Raw genomic sequence first — 10,986 nt, forward strand, 5'->3', positions numbered from 1 at the left:
AAAAAGGCAGAGCCTGCAGACTGAAACCCCAGGGCAGCAGAGGCAAGGAGCCCCTGGTTTCCTTCAGCTCGGAAGAAAGGAGAGGCCAGCATGCCCCGCCTTCTCCTGCTGCTGCTGCTGCTCAGGGGCCTGGGCTCTTATGGGTTTCCAACCACTACAGAAACACAAGAGCAAGACGTGGAGATGGTCCAGGTAAATGCTGAATTTCACGGACCGGAAATGCAAGAGCCCTACCTTCTCATTTTTCCAAGGTCAAGGGATAGGAGTTCATGGAAGTCTGGGATTCATTCTGAGATAACCATTTTGTCAGAAACAGATCCCCTCATACAAAAATAAAAATCTACTTAGATTGAGGGCAGGAGGAGAAGGGGGCAACAGAGAATGAGATGTTTGGATGGCATCACCGACTCTGGACATGAGTTTGACCAAACTCTGGAGATACTGAAGGACAAGGGAAGCCTGGTGTGCAGAGGCAGACATGACTTAGCAACTGAACAACAACAAAATGTCTCTGTAGACATTTTTGAAATATAGAGAAAGAGAAAGCCAAAGAGAAGCATGCAGACTGGTTGTTCTAACTGTAATTCTGATTCTGATTGCAATTCTGTAGACCTAGCAATAGCATAGTTTCTACCACTGCACTGACATTTCTGTACCAACAGTCAACATAAAAAGGGCTATGACATTCAGACAGAAATTCATTGCAGACGCAGATTTTTTTTTTCCCCTCTTGACACTAAATCTTTAAGGTAAAAGAACTATTCTGTCACTACAGTGAAATGCTGGGAATTTTCAGAGAAATAAGAAAGATTTCATATCTTCTGTCTGAATTTTTTTTTTTTTTATTTATCAGAAATACCTACAAAAATATTACAGCTTAGAGATTGGAACCAGCCAATTCGAAAGGCAGAGAAACCATGGTTCAGTGATTGAAAAATTAAAGCAAATGCAGGAATTCTCTGGGCTAAAGGTGACTGGAAAGATAGATACTGATACCCTGGATGTTATGAGGCAGCCCAGATGTGGAATGCCTGACGTTTCATCCTGGTATGAACTCACTCCAGGGAACCCTTGTTGGCAGAGCACACACCTGACCTACAGGTAATTAGACGGAGCCCCAGAGTGGGGACACTATTTCCCACCAGAGCCATGAGAATTGAACTCTGACGTGTCTGTGTTTTCTTTCATGTGAAGGATTGAAAATTACACCCCAGACCTGTCGAGAGCAGACGTGGAGCAGGCTGTTGGGAAGGCCTTTCAGCTCTGGAGCAGTGCCTCACCCTTGACCTTCACCGGCAAGCGGACATAATGACATCCTTTGTCAAGGGAGGTGAGCTCTTTCTTCCCCAAACCATTCTGAACCTTGCCTCACACTGCCTTCAGACACGCTCAGTTTCCGGTCAGAATTTCCCCTTATTTGAGGGTGTTGTTTTTACGGGCCAAAGAAGGGACCCCTCATAGGTGAATAACACCTTTTGGCTTCTTGTCCCTACTCTCTCATCTCTGATAGGGAAGTCTAAATAGAAGAGGAGATTTATCTTTGCTGTGCTTTGTCCCTCACAGGTCACCGTGACTACTCTCCCTTTGATGGACCTGGGGGCATACTCACTCATGCGTTCCAACCAGGAATAGGTATGGGAGGAGATATTCATCTTGATGAAGAGGAAATATGGACCAAAGATTTGAATAGTGAGTCAAGGAATTCTCCCTCCCTATTTTTATTTTCCCTTTTTGTGGCTTAATGCAATATGTTCTGTTTTGTATAAAAGAATAAAGAAATATTACGATGATAGTTAAATGCTTTAATAAAGATATGCTTTGTAATGGTGGTTCAGAAAGATATTGCAACACTATAGTTATAGTTAGTGATAATGTCTTACGATATCGTTTCCACCAATGGTTGCATCTTAAGGGTAAAATATGTTTATGAAATTTTAAAATCTAAGATTAAAAGTGAACTGCAATACTTTGGCCACCTCATGCGACAAGTTGACTCACTGGAAAAGACTCTGATGCTGGGAAAGGTTGGGGGCGGGAGGAGAAGGGGACGACAGAGAATGAGATGGCTGGATGGCATCACCGACTCTGTGGACATGAGTTTGAGTGTATTCCGAGAGTTGGTGATGGACAGGGAGGCCTGGCGTGCTGTGATTCATGGGGTCGCGGAGAGTCGGGCACGACTGAGCTACTGAACTGAACTGAAGATTAAAAGTGTTATTTTGTATGTGTACAAATATGTACCAGAATTAAGTAATGGTAACTTTTGGTGGGGTTGCTTTGGAGAGTATGTGCTTTGGTACATGGTTATCCAAATTTTTACTTTGGATCTATATTAGTTTATTTAGAATCTATAGCTAGATTAAAGTAATAAACATTAATAGAATGCTATTGTTACTCTATGTAATCTTTTTTCCAATTTATTTATTGCTGGACTTACTAATCAATATTAAAATTTTGGATGTCAGCTAATATTTTCCCTTACATTTTATCAGTTCAATTCTAGAAATTTAGACTTGAAGTCTCCCTAGTATTAATTAATTCTTCTCTTATAATTATACACAAACACATCACAGACCATGTCATAAACCAAACCACAGTGGAATTCTTATGCGGTTTGCAGATATATTTGCTCTTTGAGGCCTGAATACTGTACTGTCATCTACTAAAGACTGACTGATTCTGTTGCCTTTTAGATTACAACTTGTATCGGGTTTTCGCACAATAATTAGGCCATTCCTTTGGACTTTCTCATTCTACTAACATCGGGGCTTTGATGAACCCCAGCTACATCCATCACTGTTCGCTGATGACATGATCCTCTACACAGAAAACCCTAAAGACTCTACCAGAAAACTACTAGAGCTAATCAATGATTACAGTAACGTTGCAGGATATAAAATCAACACACAGAAATCCCTTGCATTCCTATACACTAATAATGAGAAAATAGAAAGAGAAATTAAGGAAACTATTCCATTCACTGTTGCAATGAAAACAATTAAATACTTAGGAATATATCTACCTAAGGAAACAAAAGACTTGTACATAGAAAACTATAAAACACTAGTGAAAGTAATCAAAGAGGACATGAATAGATGGAGAAATATACCGTGTTCATGGATTGGAAGAATAAATATTGTAAAAATGAGTATACTACCCAAAGTAATTTATACATTCAATGCAATCCCTATCAAGCTACCAACAATATTTTTCACAGAACTAGAACAAATAATCTCACAATTTGTATGGAAATACCAAAAACCTCGAATAGCCAAAGCAATCTTGAGGAAGAAGAATGGAACTGGGGGAATTAACCTGCCGGACTTCAGGCTCTATTACAAAGCCACAGTCATCAAGACAGTATGGTACTGGCATAAAGACAGAAATATAGATCAATGGAACAAAATAGAAAGCCCAGAGATAAACCCACGCTCCTATGGACACCTTATCTTCGACAAAGAAGGCAAGAATATAAAATGGAGAAAAGACAGTCTCTTTAACAAGTGGTGCTGGGAAACCTGGTCAGCCACTTGTAAAAGAATGAAACTAGAATACTTCCTAACACCATACACCAAAATAAACTCAAAATGGATTAAAGATCTAAATGTAAGACCAGAAACTATAAAACTCCTAGAGGAGAACGTAGGCAAAACACTCTCCGACATAAATCACAGCAGGATCCTCCAAGACCCACCTCCCAGAATATGGGAAATAAAAGCAAAAATAAACAAATGGGACCTAATTAAAATCAAAAGCTTCTGCACAGCAAAGGAAACTCTAAGCAAGGTGAGAAGACAGCCTTCAGAATGGGAGACAATAATAGCAAATGAAGCAACTGATAAAGGATTAATCTCCAAATTATACAAGCAGCTCCTGCAGCTTAATTCCAGAAAAATAAGTGACCCAATCAAAAAATGGGCCAAAGAACTAAACAGACATTTCTCCAAAGAAGACATAAAGATGGCTAACAAACACATGAAAAAATGCTCAACATCCCTCATCATCAGAGAAATGCAAATCAAAACCACAATGAGATACCATTTCACACCAGTCAGAATGGCTGCTATCCAAAAGTCTACATGCAATAAGTGCTGGAGAGGGTGTGGAGAGAAGGGAACCGTCTTACACTGTTGGTGGGAATGCAAACTAGTACAGCCACTATGGAGAACAGTGTGGAGATTCCTCAAAAAACTGGAAATAGAACTGCCATATGATCCAGCGATCGCACTCCTGGGCATACACACCGAGGAAACCAGAATTGAAAGAGACACATGTACTCCAATGTTCATTGCAGCACTGTTTATAATAGCCAGGACATGGAAGCAACCTAGATGTCCATCTGAGATGAATGGATAAGAAAGCTTTGGTACATATACACAATGGAGTATTTCTCAGCCATCAAAAAGAATGCATTTGAATCAGTTTTAATGAGGTGGATGAAATTGGAGCCAATTATACAGAGTGAAGTAAGCCAGAAAGAAGAACATCAATACCGTATATTAACGCATATATATGGAATTTAGAAAAATGGTAACCTGAACCCTGTATAAGAGACTGCAAAAGAGACATAGGCATTTAGAACAGTCTTTAGGACTCTGTGGGAGACGGTGAAGGTGGAATGATTGGAGAGAATGGAATTGTAGCATGTATATTATCATAAGTGACCAGTCCAGGTTCGACGCATGGATTTTCCTCTGTTCATTTCTTTGCATTTGTGCTTTTTTAATAAAATTCTTTTTTAGAAAAAAAATAAAAAAAAAAAAAAACAAATATAACAGCAATGACCTGGGTCCTTGAAAGATTCTTCATCATATATATTTTTGGGTCAATGTAGTATGTAAAACCTCATTAATTTCAGGATCTTTGTTTATTTTTTAAGGGCCATCTAATAAACCACAGCTGGTCCCAATGCCACAAATCCCACAACCCTTATGATAACAGGATAAGATTTGATGCTGTGACCAAAATTCATGGGGAATTGTTCTTCTTCAAAAACAAGTACAAATTATAATTAATCCTGACATATGTTTATAATGATTATACATTTGTGCGTATATTTTTTCTTTTCTTACTCAATATTGTATTCATCAGTTCAGTTCAGTCACTCAGTCATGTCCGACTCTTTGCGACCCCATGAACCACAGCACGCCAGGCTTCCCTGTCCATCACCAACTCCCAGAGCTCACTCATACTCATGTCCATCTAGTCGGTGATGCCATCCAGCCATCTCATTCTCTGTCGTCCCCGTCTCCTCCTACCCCCAACCCCTCCCAGCATCAGACTCTTTTCCAGTGAGTCAACTTGTCGCATGAGGTGGCCAAAGTATTGCAGCTTCAGCTTTAGCATCAGTCCCTCCAATGAACATCCAGGATTGATCTCCTTTAGAATGGACTGGTTAGATCTCCTTGCAGTCCAAGGGACTCTCAAGAGTCTTCTCCAACACCACAGTTCAAAAGCATCAATTCTCCGGCGATCAGCTTTCTTCACAGTCCAATTCTCACATCCATACATGACCACGGGAAAAACCATAACCTTGACTAGACGGACCTTGGTTGGCAAAGTAATGTCTCTGCTTTTTAATATGCTATCTAGGCTGGTCATAACTTTCCTTCATACATAATTATAAAAATCCATAAAATAAAAGCTCTCCTAAGTCCTGCTCCCACCACCCTCCGTGACACTCAGAAATACATAGAGCTTGGCAGAGGGAAGGAATCTGACTTTCCGAGGGCCGCACATAGTCCACGATGGAACAAAAGCTTGTCTGCCAACTCCGGACTGAAGCTCCTTTCCCTAGCACACTCTGCAATGGCAAACGCGATGGTGGGGTTGAGGACAAATTGCTCTTCTTACTGTATGGCTGAAACCAGCTCTCTATACTCTGCTAAGGGTTACGAAACCCAGAGTCGAGATGGGGAAGGCCAACCTTTCTGTCACGATGCCGCGCTCCCCACCTGCCATCCAACAGATCCTCACTGTGCCCTGGAAGCCGAGAGGAGGAAAGAAAACATCATTTGAAGACCAGCCCCCAACCCCACCCTGCCTTCTGAGGGACTTGCTACTTTCCTCCTCGAAGCCTTACAGTCCTAGAACTCCCTCTACCGTGTGTGGATTCAGACAGGCTAGAGTGACTTCATGCCTGGCTTCCACTTCTCATCAAAACTGACTCACTGAGGGATAAGAGCATAGATAGTGTGATCCTCCCCCTCCAAATGAGAACTATTAGGGATTTGGAAGAAGTCAACAGCTCTCTTTGAGCCTATAGAATGTTCGATGTTTTGCATTATTTCGCGTTAGTATCTACATGAGATAAATGCAGGTCGTCAGGAGGCTTAGTTATAAATCTAAATTAATTTTGTTTGTAAGTATCTGTACAGACATGGGAGGATCATTGATGAGAAACACATTTTTTCCTTTCCTCCCCTTCCTCCTCCTCTTACTGTTTTTTCTCCTCCTCCTCTGCTGCTGATACTCCTTTTTCTTCACCTTCCTCTTCTTCTGCTTTAATGGAAAGCTGCCAGAATGTCAAAAATACCTCAGTTGTGAAAAAAATAAGTTCCATTTGGCAGGGAGAGTTCAGGTGGAGTTGGACTAGGGTAATGAAATTTGGCATTCCCTATGACCTTGACATTTATCCTTGAGGGAACCAAAACTTGACATGGTCACTGATTTGCACAAGGTCCTTAGCCGCTTGGGAGGAGGTTGAAGCAGGGACTGCTGTGAGAATTAGGAAGCACACAGTTGGTCTGGAGGTGATCCCATGAGACTGGACTCCTCCTCAAGGCCAAGGAGTAAGGAACTGTGATAAGTGAGCAGAGACAACAGGGGTGTGCCCGTGAGCGGTTACCACCCTGGCCAACAGGGGCCCAGTCCCACTGCAGACCCTTGAAGTCCTCACAGAGCACCCTTCAGAGCTGTCCCACCAAAGGGCGGGGGACCTGGGGTACTTCCCATCTACATTTCCCCTCATTGTTGGAGGAGGTCCTGAAGGTGTCACTACACAGTGCCTTGACGGGCGCCGTACTGGCCCAGCCTGCCGCTGGGCTGGGGAGAGCTCAAGGCTGAGGGGGATGATGGGTACCACCTGTCAAAGCTGCACTTCTGGGCCCAGGGGTTTGGGCATCAGGAGGGTCTGCTCCAGAGACTGACAAGGAGGGTGCTTTCCATGCATCAGCCTTTGTAGGATCCTTTTTTATTTCCTAAGGCTGGCTATGGGGCTTCCATTCCATTTCTGTAGTTTTGGGGACACGTGTGTCAGCCCACGTGGAAGTCTCTGCTATGCTGTTTCCCTGTCTCTGTTGACTGCGAAATGGACATGACAAAATTCTCAACTGAAAGATAATAAAAGAAAAGAGTTTAGTCTCAGTTCAGTTCAGTTCAGTAGCTCAGTCGTGTCCGACTCTTTGCGACCCCATGAATCACAGCACGCCAGGCCTCCCTGTCCATCACCAACTCCCGGAGTTCACTCAAACTCATGTTCATCGAGTTGGTGATGCCATCCAGCCATCTCAACCTCTGTCATCCCTGTCTCCTCCCGCCCTCAATCCCTCCCAGCATCAGACTCTTTTCCATTGAGTCAACTTGTCGCATGAAGTGGCCAAAGTATTGGAGTTTCAGCTTTAGCATCAGTCCTTCCAATGAACACCCAGGATTGATCTCCTTTAGAATGGACTGGTTGGATCTCCTTGCAGTCCAAGGGACTCTCAAGAGTCTTCTCCAGCACCACAGTTCAAAAGCATCAATTCTTCGGCGATCAGCTTTCTTCACAGTCCAACTCTCACATCCATACATGACCATGGGAAAAACCATAACCTTGACTAGACGGACCTTTGTTGGCAAAGTAATGTCTCTGCTTTTTAATATGCTGTCTAGGTTGGTCATATCTTTCCTTCCAAGGAGTAAGCGTGGCAACCTTAAAAATCTGATTTAAAAATTAAACTTTACCTTTTATGAACTGTGTGGCTTCAATTTCTCATCTATAAAATAAGAGCAATAAGAGCTTCCATGTAAGATGTTTGTGAGCTAAGTCATAGTGTAATTCGTAAGTGATAATCTTGTGTTCCAGGGAGAGAAGAAACTGAGAGGCATCGGAGTGCCAGTAATTATCTTTTTGGTTTTTTAATTGGTTTCTTTTCAAATCAGGTTTGTCATCCATGCTTATCTGTCCTACCCAGGGGTCGAAGTCATATTCATCTCTGTTTTCTGGCCAGATCTGTCACGTGGGATTGAGGCAGCTTATAATGTTCCTGAAAAAGATGAAGTCCATTTTTCAAAGGTAATACCACTGAATTTCCCCTTTTAAATGAAACAATTTGCTATAATTTGGACTGAGAAGCACAATTCAGTTCAGTCACTCAGTCGTGCCTGACTCTTTGGTACCCCATGGACTGCAATGCACCAGGCCTCCCTGTCCATCACCAACTCTCAGAGTTCAGTCAAACTCATGTCCATTGAGTCAGTGATGCCATCCAACTGGTGCTGCACCAAAGTAACAGTGGCTGCACACTTTCTCCTCATGGATTTTTTTCTTAAAACCTCAAAGTCCTACCTAACTACTGAATCAAGGAAGATTCGTTATTGTGATTTAAAATGACATGCTGAGTAATTAGAATAAAAATCAAATAGCTAGCAATTTAACTTTTCCTTTTTTTTTTTTTTATTATGAAACTGGAAGTAGGAAATGCTGTATTTGGGCATTCTACATATTTTAAAAATACATATTTCCCAGGATGCTCAGAAAAAAAATAGAGAGGTCCATATCAAACCTAAAGGAAATTAAGAAAAATTTGTCCTTGGGTTGTTTTTTTTTTTTTTTCTAAGAAATCCTCCTTATAGACATTATATTAATAGTTTGAGGGAGGTTGAGAGCTTACCCTTCTCATAAACTGCACATCTTTATAGATGAGCCACTGTCCATAAATTCTAGGCGTAGACTGTTTTGATTCCCTTAGATCCAAGTATGCTCCAACATTCAGCCATGCTTTGTGTATATACTGCTAAACGTCTGGTTCTTAAAAATAATTCAGATATTTGGCTTTGTATGCACAAAGGAGTAAGACAATTAACCCTGATAGCATTAAGGTAAATAATTGAAACCAGTTGTAATAAGCAAAGAATTTTGAAACATACTGTCCAACACATGTATCACAAAAATAAAGACAGATATATAATGTGCATTTCTATAGCATCACCCTGGCTTATAAAGAATACTCTGCCAGGAACCGGCAAGCCAAGAGCTCAGGAGTGCTGTCCGGTGGGATGTGGAAATGTGCATTACACTTCTGGCCTATAGGACCACTCGTGCCCACCCACACTCTCTGTGCAGCTGGAGAAGTGAGCCACTAGAGAGAAACTAAGCCACGACAGAGAAATGCCCAACTTAGGGGCACCTCACTTTGGAATAAAGCCCTCCATCCACTTCTTGTGAAGTGAACGTCTGGAGGAAACCTTGCCTGCTGACCTACAGAGTCTCAGGCAAATCATTTCATGGTCACTTTTTTTTGGTTGGTGGGCAGTAAATACTGGGTTGCGAAGGCGGTGGTAATACTGCCCAATTACCCCAAGGCCATCTACAGTTCCTTTGGCTTCCCTAGAAGGGTGAGGAATGTCTATGCTGCTGTCCACGAGGAGGAAACCGGAAAGACATACTTCTTTGTTGACAATGAGTACTGGAGGTAAAGACAGACCCTTGGAGATCTTACACGTCAGATCTCTCCTTAGTGGAAGAAGAAACGTTCCCTTTTAAGTTATGTTCATATTCTGCTGAAATATCCTTCTTCTGTGAATGGGTACAGCCAAACTGAGTGTCATTTAGTCTGTGCTTGCTGTCATCACACCACACCTGTCCTTGGAAGGCAAGGGACTTGCAGGATTGAGTTCCAGAGGAGAGTTTTTAAAGGGCTGGAGCCTGAGATGAAATTTGAATCAGATGCCTGTTTAGGTATGCTCTAGGCTGTCTCAGTCTCCCACAACCCTATTGAACCAGGAGCTTTTCCAGTTAAAAGTTCCTATTAATTTATGTGTAGATTTTTTAAAATTTATTTATTTTAATTGGAGGCTAATTACTTTACATTATTGTATTGGTTTTGCCATACATTGACATGAATCTGCCCCGGGTGTACAAAGTTCCTATTATTTTAAACTAATGATGCACCCACCCACAGTTGTTTGAAGCAGCCATTGGATTTCAGTACAGTGGACAGAAGGGTAACACCTACTTCTCGGATTTGTTGTGAAGATGAAATGAATCAGTACACTCAAAGCACTTAGAACAGTGACTGACACATGAAAAGTTGTTTGGGAATGCTAAGTGTAATTTGTTGTTATTATATTAATCACACATTCTAATATTTCTAATCCATTTTATTTTCACCAGGTATGATGAAAACAGGCAGTCCATGGATGCAGGTTATCCCAAAGAGATAGCTCAAGACTTCCCCGGAATTAGCGGAAAAGTTGATGCTGCTTTCGAACATGAAGGTTAAGACTATTCAATTTCTTCATTTTGTTACCCTAAAAATCAACAACAAAACATAGGCTTTGTTATTTTGATAAGAAGATTGTAAATACATAAGTTGGACATGGAAATTACTGACTTTTCAGGAAAGCTCATGTGAAAAAACCTAATCTCTCTCTCTTGTTTTTTTTTAAGGAAATTTCTATTTTTTTCAAGGATCAAGGCAGTACAATTTTGATCCTAAAACAAAGAGAATTTTGGATTTCCTGAATGCTAACAGCTGGTTCAAGTGCTGAAATAACTGATCATTGATTATCACAAAGGAGGTGGAAAAATATTCTTTATGTGCCTAAAAATAGTCTTTATTTTCTGAGCAGCCACATTTTCAATATTTTATATATCCTCCTGAGGTCACTGAGTTAGAGATATATAAGTATGACCTTACTGTAACCCCAGTCTGGATACACATTCTGTGTTAGCTAAAGTATACTGCTTCATGAACTTACACAGTTTAGCTTCAAGCCAGCACT

At 41.3% G+C, this 10,986-nt stretch overlaps 1 pseudogene; it reads left to right on the forward strand.

Moving 5' to 3' along the window:
* The first annotated feature begins 90 nt into the window (after positions 1-90).
* Positions 91-10,752, forward strand: LOC129554918 (interstitial collagenase-like; annotated as a pseudogene).
* The last annotated feature ends 234 nt before the right edge of the window (positions 10,753-10,986 follow it).

The sequence above is a fragment of the Moschus berezovskii genome, chromosome 14, assembly GCF_049115385.1.
Source record: "Moschus berezovskii isolate FMDL1 chromosome 14, NW_MosBer_1.0, whole genome shotgun sequence".
In the NCBI taxonomy this organism is placed as follows: domain Eukaryota; kingdom Metazoa; phylum Chordata; class Mammalia; order Artiodactyla; family Moschidae; genus Moschus; species Moschus berezovskii.